This window comes from Arachis hypogaea, chromosome 16 (assembly GCF_003086295.3).
Source record: "Arachis hypogaea cultivar Tifrunner chromosome 16, arahy.Tifrunner.gnm2.J5K5, whole genome shotgun sequence".
Taxonomy (NCBI): domain Eukaryota; kingdom Viridiplantae; phylum Streptophyta; class Magnoliopsida; order Fabales; family Fabaceae; genus Arachis; species Arachis hypogaea.
The window spans coordinates 87,529,674-87,540,805 of NC_092051.1; the positions used below are offsets into that span (position 1 = coordinate 87,529,674).

At 38.2% G+C, this 11,132-nt stretch overlaps 1 non-coding gene across 1 annotated transcript; it reads right to left on the reverse strand.

The window, feature by feature from the left end:
- Positions 1-10,784: 10,784 nt before the first annotated feature.
- On the reverse strand, positions 10,785-10,892 carry LOC112760501 (small nucleolar RNA R71). Its single transcript, XR_003180938.1, has one exon. It is a non-coding gene; the product is annotated as a small nucleolar RNA R71 (small nucleolar RNA).
- Positions 10,893-11,132: the final 240 nt, after the last annotated feature.

Below are 11,132 nucleotides of genomic sequence, written 5' to 3' on the forward strand. Positions count from 1 at the left end.
GAATATGTGAATATTTTAGATAGTTTACTTTATTTTAATACTTAGCTATAGTTTAGATTTCTTTTGTATGTGTGCTATGACTCCCAAGTTTGATGACTCGGTCTCAACCGAATTCTAGCTTAGCCGAGTTTGACCTTGAGATTGAAAGAACCTTGTTACACACTCGGCAAGCTAGACGGCGGTTGGATTATACGGCTAGTACTTCGGCCTCTCTTGAGGAACATACCGAATCACTAGACGGCACCGAGAGTGACTTGGAGTCTGCTACTTCCTATTCTTCTGTTGGCACTACTAATACATCTTTGCATCCTACATGTGAGCCATACATGGCGGAGCCACGACGGATCACTTCGCATGAGCAAGGAGCTCCGGATATCATACTTCAACCTTTGCAAGCAAGGTATCCTAACCTTGATCCAAACTTTGAGTTGAAGAGTAGCTTGATAAATCTACTTCCTAAGTATCATGCATTGCCGGGTCAGGACCCCATCCGACATCTAAGAGATTTTCAAGTTGCTTGTTCTATGGCTCGAAGGCATGGAGCCAATGAGTTAGCTATTATGGTTTTTGCCTTCCCTTTCTCTCTTGAAGGGCAAGCAAAGATGTGGTTTTATTCACAACCGGATAAGATTGTGACCAATTGGGATTTCTTGAGAAGAGAGTTTCTAGATAAATTCTTCCCACCGGAGAAGATCAACTACATCCAGAAGGAGATTTCGGGTATAATGCAAAAGAACCAAGAGAGTTTGTTGATAAACCCCGATTTCGTGATTTATCTTGTGCTTATTTTAGGGAATTTTACCACCTTTTCCCACATTTATTCAATGAAATAGCATGGTTTTGTAATTCTCCCTTGAATTGTGCTTAAGTGTAAAAACATGCTTTTTAGGCCCTTAATTTCATGATTTTGATTCACTTTAATTCCATTCAATGCCATGATGTGTTTGTTGAGTGATCTCAGGTTCATAAGGCAAGTATTGGATGGAAGAAATGAGGAGAAAAGCATACAAAGTGGAGAATGCATGAAGAAATAAAGATTGGGAATGCACCAATGGGCGCGCATGCGTACAAGGCGCACACGCGCAAAAGTGGTTTCGCATAGAGATGCGCACGCGTACATGACGCGTCTGCACAGATGAAGAATTTTTCAAACGACGCGCACGCACACATGGCGCGTACGTGCCGATACTCTCACGTGACCCACTTAAAGGCAAAATGTTGGGGGCGATTTCTGAGCTACCCAGGCCCAAATCCAACTTGTTTTTTAGTGTATTTCATGCAGAATTGAAGTCCAAGCAAAGGGGGAGCAATTAGTTTAGCCAACATGAGCCTTTAGTTTATTTTCTAGAGAGAGAAGCTCCCTCTTCTCTCTAGAATTTGGTTAGGATTAGGTTAGATTGTCTTAGATCCATGTTCAATTACTTGATCTCTTCTTTTTTCCTTTATAATTTCTCATTTCTACATCTTGATTCTCTTATTTGTGATGTTAATTTCTCCGTTATGCCTCTTTTGTGATGATGAACTCATGTTGGATTTGGTTTACATTTAATGCAATTTGATATTGATGTTTCTTTTATTGATGAACTGAGTTGTGATCTTACTCTCCTTGCAATTAGTAGTTAGTAGATTTTATTATTCTTACAATTTATGATGTTTACTTTTATTCCACTCTATGTGTTTGATGAAATGTTTTCCTTAGTTTTTGACTAGTTTTGTTAACTCTTCATCTAAGCTAAGGGAATTGGGTAAACTTGAGTCATTGGATATAATGGATTTGTTGAATTGAGAACCCTTGGTGATCAATTTGACACCCATTGACGCTAACCCACTACTAAGTTAATTAGTAGGTAGGTTGGGACTTAAGGGTTGATGTGATCAAACCTATTTGATGTACTTCAAGCTTAGGAGTAGATGTTACGTACTTAAGGTTTTTGGGAAGTAGACTTAATAGGTTGGCCTCTCATGATTATCAATATTTGGTTTGTTGACAAGGATGGTGATCTCAATTACCTAAGTCTTAGCCAAGAGTTCTTTATCTTGTTTTCTTTACTTACTTTCCTAATTTACTTTTCTTGCCCTCTTATGAACCAAAAACCCCCCTTACCCCTTTATAGCCAATAATTGAGCACTTCATTGTATCCTAGGGAGACGACCCAGAGTCCAAATACTTCGGTTAATTTTCCTATGGGGTTTGTACTTGTGACAACCAATACTTTTGATTGGGAGGATTGTTTGTTTGTGTAGAACTATACTTGCAACGAGAATTCATTCTGTGTGAAATTCTATACCGACACGACAATCTTCTTAAATCAAAATGGTGCCGTTGCTGGGGAACACAATGGTACTATGTTTGTTTGCTAGTATTTGCTAGTTTAGGATTTTATTTCCTTTGTTTCTTATTAATCTTTGATTTTATTTTCTCTTTCACTATGAATTCTCATCCTTTTGGCTATGAGTGTAGTTCAAACTATGTTGTAGGAAATGAAAGCTCCAATGAGGATATACATCAAGGATTTGGAAATCAAGGATGGGAGGAACCTCAAGCTTATGAACAACCTTCATGGCAACAACATTCTCCGGACTCTTATGGGTATAATCCTGATCCTAATGTGTATCAATCCAATGTGTGTAATGATCCTCATTGTGGTTGTCAACTACAATCATCATATGCATATGATCTCACTCCTCAATATAGCCATACACCATACTCACACCACCATTCAACCCCATATGACCATAACTCATACACACCATACCAACCACCATATGAACCACATCTAGAACAACCACCATCCCAATACCAATACTTCCAAGAACCACAAATTCCATACACACCACCTCAAGAATTCTACCAATATGAACCACCTTCCAACATCAACAATCTTCCCTCAAATAATGAACCCTATCCTCCACTACCACCTCCAGATGAAGCCTTCATGTTAGAACTGAGAGACCTTGAATCTCATATCTTGAGGCGACAAGAGGAGGATGAAACTAAATTTAAGGAGCTAAGAGCAAGGATGGCCGCATAGTAGAAGTCGTGAGTCACCTAACATCCCACCTAAGCTCATGCACCATAAGTACCTCCATTGTTGAATACGGAGAAACAATCAAGGAGCCTAGTCAGGGGGTGAACTTGAAGTTCCACGGTGAGGAAGAAGAGTTGAAGCAAGAAGTGCAACAAGAGGAGAAGGTAGAGATTAGCGAACAAAAGGAAGTAGTGGGTGGATATTCGGAATATGCTGAGCACATTAAGGAATCTCGAGTTGAAGAACCGTCCTCCATAGAGTATGGAAGAGATATTAAAGAGGAGAGTAAAGCTGCGGAAGTAAACGGAAAGTTGAAGGAAATTGATCAGGAAGTGGATTCCATCACTAGTGATTTTTTGCCCACATTGATCAATCCCCTTGACGACCTTGTTGAGTCTTCTTCCGGTAGACTAGAATGCAAGGTTGAGGAGGATGTACAACCTCCAAGACCTATTGTAAGTGAAGAACTGGAAGAAGTGTTCCAAGCAACAAGTCCTCCTATCTATGATGATTCTGCATCAACATATGATCCTTTTGAGTTTGAAGTGTCCTTCCCCAAAATGCTTAGACTTGATGATGAGGTAGACTTTAATAGACCTCCTATCTATGATGAGAGTGATGTGGAAGAGATAGAAGAAATTGGTGAAGAAAAATGTGAACTTGAGGAAGCTTGGCAAGAGGAGAAACTTGAAGAACCTTGCCAAGTGGTGGAAGCCTCTAGAAGAGGATGGACGGGAGTAGAGCATGCTTTATCAAGATCTTTGGGAACTCCTCCATCTAGTTCGCCATCCAATCCCTCGCTTGAGTGGGTAAAACTTCTAACTCTCAGCTTTATTATCCCACTTGAGTATGGTTTGCTTGAGACGGATGGCCAACTTAGGGCGCTTTGTGGAATTAAGCGAAAGAAGAGGATGTTTAGTGGTTGGTGTTCTAAATCTAGACTCATTATGGTTCGAAGCTCAAAATTGAAGAGCATGTATTAGTGTAATGCTCAATTAAATGGGTCTAGGAGGATAATTTGGTACTTTCATGAGAATTCATCTCTCTTGTCACCCAAACGGAATCAAGGCAATCAACCAGAAGACGGGTTCGAAGATAAGATATGGGATCCTGGATCACACTTCGGAAATCAATTTTGGGAACTCATATCTTGGATGGAACCTCACCAAAGCTTGGTGAAGATGGTTGGAACTTCTGACAACCGATTGAAGGACAAGCACTCTTGGAGGTTCAAGGATGGATACAAGCATAAGCCACCTTGACAAGAAGCCTCCCAATTGTCCAACTTAAGGACTTAAACCAAAAGTACTTGCTGTGAGACACCCCATCATGGTAAACTCTTTCCATTCTCTTATAGATATAATGAATGAATGAATTGGGTTCCATTGTATATAGTTCTTTACTTCTTAGTATATTTTGCTTTGCTTGCGAAGATGTTTATACACTCTATGTTTTAATTAGGGATGATTCTTTGAATTTGAGTTTTTTCTTGGATTAGAAGTTTTCTTAATTTGTTTGAAAAATCCCCAATATTTCAAAATGTGCTTAATTTTGCATCTTAACTGGTTTTAGAGTCTTAGAGGAGATTAAGAGGATATTGAGCTCTTTTTGATGCTTATAAAAAAAAGAGAGAGAAAGAAGTCACCAGCCACGTGCAAGCGCATAGCGCGCACGCGTGTAGGCTGCGCATTTAAGTTTTCTGGGCCAAGGACCAGAGAGTTGTGCCACTTTTGGGCCAACTCTGTACTTCAACCCACGCGGACGCACGCTGTACACGTCCGCGTCCCTTCGTGATTCCTTACCCACGCGTTGGCGCACCTGGCGCCTCCGTGCCCATTCCGTAAGCTCAACCCATCCACGCAAACGCGCACAGTACGCGCGCACGTCGATGCATTTTAGCATCACCCAGGCCAAAGGACCCGAGACTTGTGCCAACTCTGGGCCCCTTTTGTGCTTCCGGCCCAGCACACCCGCGCAGACGCGCACCGTACTCGTTCGCGCCCATCATCAATTTTCCCCATCTACGCGGAAGCGCATATGGCACGTCCGTGCCAATCCTCAATTTTCCCACCCACGCGGACGCGCAGGGTGCGCGCACGCGTGGATTTAAAAATTCCATTTAACCAGGGACGCGAAGCCCTAGCACATTCGCGCAGCAACTTTCTTCCCCTCTCCAACGTTCCATTTCTTCCCTCCCTCCATTTTCAACCTTCCATCTCCGAGCAACCCACCACCGGCCGTCCTCCGGCAAGCGTCCCGCGACCATCGCCGCTGCCGTCGCCACATGCCCCCCTCTCCCTCGCTCTCCCTCTCGCTCACTCAATCCTCTCTTTTCTGTCTCTGTTCTCTCGCACGTCATCTCTGCTCCACCGCCATCATCAACCGCGGCTCCATTGTCGCCGGCGTGGGCATCGCCGTTGGAAGTACCACCTTGCTGCCCTTTCTGTTCCTTTTTCCCAAATCCTTCTGCCCTGTGCCGCCCTTCCCTTCCTTTGTTCTAACTCCCCTACTTCCAGGTTCCTTTCTTTTCTCATTTCAATTTTAATTTCTTTTAATTAATTTTGTTTATATTATTCTGTTTAGCTTGTATAATTAGATTAGTTGGTTAGTTTAGTGTAAATAGGTGGTTAGTGAATCTGGGCTGAGTAGTGGATTTAGGCTTGTTTGAATTTGTGCTGCTGCTTGGAATTGTTCTGTTTCACTGAATTGCTTTGTGCTCATTTGATTATTGATGTTGCTGCCTGTTTATCGCATGCTGGTTTGGTTTAATTTGTTTTCTGATGTTTGCTGCTAAAGATTGACTATTTGTGCAATTCATATGAACTCATACATAATTTTGTGCTTTTAATTCTCAATGAATTCATATGAAATTGATTTGACTGTTGGAATTGGGAAAATAGCCAATTTGCTGCTGAAATGCTGCCGAATTTTTCTTAACCATATTTCATAAAACGACATTATTTTGATGGGTGTAACGAACTTCTATTTGATGATTTTTGTGTCAAATAGAATTTTGTCGCCTAAATGGTTTTGGAAACTCCTCGAGGGCATGTTTACAGGTTTTTGATCATGCTTCTAACACTCTTTGCTTGCTTGCAATGCTAATTTGCTTATACGCATTGCATGGTTAAGTAATTTTTCAAACTGACCATAGCTTGAAGCTCTCTTGAAATTTTGCGCCTCTTTTGCATAAACACACAAGTTTGAAAGTTTTTAATCTATGTGACTAATTGATTCATTATATCCATACCTAATCTCATTAAGTCACATGGATCATGAGGTTTTCCATTCTTATTTGAACTTGTGGCTTGTATGCATTGTTAGAATTGGTGTTAATTGATGTTTGATTTATTTGATTCTCAAGGTTTTGATTTCACCAACACCACTAGTGATCGTCACATTGATTGGTGAGTTGTTGTCATATTAGTTGCTTTCTGGCAATATTATATTTCATCATCAATGACTTGATGCATTTCATGATTGTGAGTGTGCTTACATCCCTACTTTGTACATTCACTCTTGACTTGAGCCGGTAACCACCATATCAGTGATTTTCAACTAATTTCTAACTCTAATCTATTTAACCAACTAACTTCTTTTGGCTTTCAACTTAACTCTTTTGATCATTCTTTTGGATATGGTGTTTCCTAGGCTTAGTGAACAAGTAATATGCAAATGTAGTTTAAATTCTTGGTTTGAAGTTTGATTTGAATTATGAATTCTGTTGCTTGAATTCCAAGAAATCTCCCTTCTTTATGCACTTCATGAATATGCTTTGCTTTGAGTGCTTTATATCTGCCTGGCTAGCTGCTTATATTGTATCATCTCTATTTTTCAGGATGTCAGACAAAGGAAAAGCTATAGCCACTACTTCTAAAAAGAGAAAGCGCTCTAAAACCTCTACCCCTTCACCTTATACAAACTATGCTAAGAATCCCCTTAATGAAGAGGATAAGGAAAATCAGCTGCTGCCACTGATGAGCGGATAATTTATATGCTTTTTGGCATTGTTTTTACATAGTTTTCAATATGATTTAGTTAGTTTTTAGTATATTTTTATTAGTTTTTAATTAAAAATCACATTTCTGGACATTACTATGAGTTTGTGTGTTTTTCTGTGATTTCAGGTATTTTTTGGCTGAAATTGAGGGACCTGAGCAAAAATCAGATTCAGAGGTTGAAGAAGGACTGCAGATGCTGTTGGATTCTGACCTTTCTGCACTCAAAGTGGAATTTCTTGAGTTACAGAACTCTAAATGGCACGTTCTCAATTGCGTTGAAAAGTAGACATCCAGGGCTTTTCAGCAATATATAATAGTTTATACTTTTTCCAAGTTTAGACAACGCAAACTGGCGTTGAACGCCAGTTCCATGCTGCATTCTGGAGTCAAACGCCAGAAACAGGTTGCAAAGTGGAGTTAAACGCCAGAAACAGGTTAGAAACTGGCGTTCAACTCCAAGAAAGACCTCTACACGTGTAACGCTCAATGCTCAACCCAAGCACACACCAGGTGGGCCCCGGAAGTAGATTTCTGCATCATTTACTCATTTTTGTAAACCCTAGTAACTAGTTTAGTATAAATAGGACTTTTTACTATTGTATTTACATCTTTGGATCAGATCTTTGATTAGTTTTATGCTATCTTAGACTTTCATGGGGGCTGGCCATTCGGCCATGCTTGGACCATTATCAGTTATGTATTTTCAAACGGTAGAGTTTCTACACACCATAGCTTAAGGTGTGGAGCTCTGCTGTTCCTCATTAATTAATACAAAGTACTACTGTTTTTCTATTCAATTCAAGCTTATTCCTTCTCTAAGATATCCATTCGCACCCAAAAACATGATGAATGTGATGATTATGTGACGCTCATCATCATTCTCACCTATGAACGCGTGCCTGACAAACACATCCGTTCTATATGCAATCAAGCTAGAATGAGTATCTCTTAGATATCTAATACAGAGGACCGAGTCCGAGATATTAGAGTCTTCGTGGTATAAGTTAGAACCCATGGATGGCTATTCTTGAGATCCAGAAAGTCTAAACCTTGTCTATGGTATTCCGAGTAGGATCTGGGAAGGGATGGCTGTGACGAGCTTCAAACTCGCGAGTGCTGGGCGTAGTGACAGACGCAAAAGGATAGTAAATCCTATTCCAGTATGATCGAGAACCGACAGATGATTAGCCATGCAGTGACAGCGCATTGGACCATTTTCACAGAGAAGATGAGATGTAGCCATTGACAACGGTGATGCCCTACATAAAGCTTGCCGTGGAAGGGAGTAGGAATGATTGGATGAAGACAGTAGGAAAGTAGAGGTTCAGAGGAACGAAAGCATCTCTATACGCTTATCTGAAATTCTCACCAATGAATTACATAAGTATCTCTATCCTAGTTTATGTTTTATTTATCTTTTAATTATTAAAACTCTATAACCTTTTGAATCCGCCTTACTGAGATTTACAAGGTGACCATAGCTTGCTTCGAGCCGACAATCTCCGTGGGATCGACCCTTACTGACGTAAGGTTTATTACTTGGATGACCCAATGCACTTGCTGGTCAGTTGTGCGAAGTTGTGACAAAGAATTAAGATTGTGAACGTGCGTATAAAGTTTTCAGCGCCGTTACCAAGGAATGGAACCGTCACGATTTCTGCGCACCAAGTTTTTGGCGCCGTTGCCGGGGACTGATCGAGTTTGGACAACTGACGGTTCATCTTGTTGCTCAGATTAGGTAATTTTCTTCTTGTTCCAACTTTTGTTTTGTTTTCAAAAATTTTTCAAAAATTTTTTCCTTGTTTTCGTTTTTCTAAAAATAAATTTTAGAAAAAAAAATTTATAAAATCATAAAATCAAAAATATTTTTGTGTTTCTTGTTTGAGTCTAGAGTCAAGTTTTAAGTTTGGTGTCAATTGCATCTTTTTTTTTAATTTTCTTAAAAAAATTATTTTCGAAAATTTCATGCATTGCATTCTTCAAGTTGTTCTTGGCCAGTCTTCTTGTTTGATCTTCATATTTTCTTGTTTTGTGTCTTTTCTTGTTTTTCATATGCATTCTTGAAACATTAATGTCTAAAGAATAAAAATTTTTTAAGTTTGGTGTCTTGCATGTTTTCTTTTCTTGAAAATTTTTCAAAATAAGTTCTTGGTGTTCATCTTGACATTCAAAGTGTTCTTGGTGTTCATCTTGACATTCATAGTGTTCTTGCATGCATCACATGTTTTGATCCAAAATTTTCATGCATTGAGTCTTTTTGATGTTTTTCTCTTTCATCATTAAAAATTCAAAAAAAATCGAAAAAATATCTTTCCCTTATTCTATCATAAAATTTCGAAAATTTGGGTTGACTTTTTCAAAAATTTTTAAAATCTAGTTGTTTCTTATGAGTCAAATCAAATTTTCACTTTAAAAATTCCATCTTTTTCAAATATTTTTCAAAAATCAAATCTTTTTCATTTTTCTTTCATAATTTTCGAAAATTCCAAAATGATTTTCAAAAATCTTTTTCTTATTTCTATTTCAAATTTTCAAAATTAATGCTAACAATTAATGTGATTGATTCAAAAATTTTAAGTTTGTTACTTGCCTAGTAAGAAAGGTTCAATCTTTAAACTCTAGAATCATATCTTTTTAGTTTCTTGTTAGTCAAGTAATCAACTTTAATTTTCACAATCAAATCTTTTTAATTTCCTTTTCAAATCCTTTTCAAAATGATTTTCAATCATATCTCTCAATCATATCTTTCTCAAAATCAATTTCAAAATCTTTTCTAACTTCTTATCTTTTTCAAAAATAATTTTCAAATCTTTTTTTAATCAATCTTATCTTTTTGTTTCAATCATATCTTTTTCAAAACTACCTAACTAACTCTCTCCTTCTAATTTTCGAAAATCCCTTCCCTCTGTTTCAAAATTCTTTATTTTTATTAACTAATTGTTTTAATTTTTAATTTAATTTGATTTCAATTTTAATTTTCAAAATTTAACTTTAAATTTTATTTTTAATTTAATTAATTTTAGAAATTCCCTCTCTCTCATCTCCTTCTAATTATTTATTTATTTACTAACACTTCTCTTCACCTCAAAATTTGAACCCTCACTTCCTCTTGGTGTTCGAATTTTTCTTCTTCTATTCTTCTACTCTTATACTCACATACAGGAATCTCTATACTGTGACATAGACGATTCCATATTTTCTTTTATGTTTTCTTCTTTTTCATATGATCAGGAATAAAGATAAGAACATTCTTGTTGAAGCTGATCCTGAACCTGAAAGGACTCTGAAGAGGAAGCTAAGGGAAGCCAAAGCACAACTCTCTGGAGAAAATCTGATAGAAATTTTCGAAAAAGAAGAAAACATGGCTGAAAATAATAACAATGCAAAGAAGATGCTTGGTGACTTTACTTCACCAAATTCCAATTTACATGGAAGAAGCATCTCAATTCCTGCCATTGGAGCAAACAAATTTGAGCTTAAACCTCAATTAGTTTCTCTGATGCAACAGAACTACAAGTTTCATGGACTTTCATCTGAAGATCCTTTTCAGTTCTTAACTAAATTCTTGCAGATCTGTGATACTGTTAAGACCAACGGGGTTAATCCCGAGGTTTATAGGCTTATACTTTTCCCATTTGCTGTAAGAGACAGAGCTAGAATATGGTTGGACTCTCAACCTAAGGATAACCTGAACTCTTGGGATAAGCTGGTCACGGCTTTCTTAGCCAAGTTCTTTCCTCCTCAAAAGCTTAGTAAGCTTAGAGTGGATGTTCAAACCTTCAGACAGAAAGAAGGAGAATCCCTCTATGAAGCTTGGGAGAGATACAAAGAACTGACCAAAAAGTGTCCTTCTGACATGCTTTCAGAATGGACCATCCTGGATATATTCTATGATGGTCTGTTTGAATTATCAAAGATGTCATTGGACCATTCTGCAGGTGGATCCATTCACTTAAAGAAAACGCCTGCAGAAGCTCAGAAACTCATTGACATGGTTGCAAATAACCAGTTCATGTACACTTCTGAAAGGAATCCTGTGAGTAATGGGACATCTAAGAGGAAGGGAGTTCTTGAAATTGATACTCTGAATGCCATATTGCCT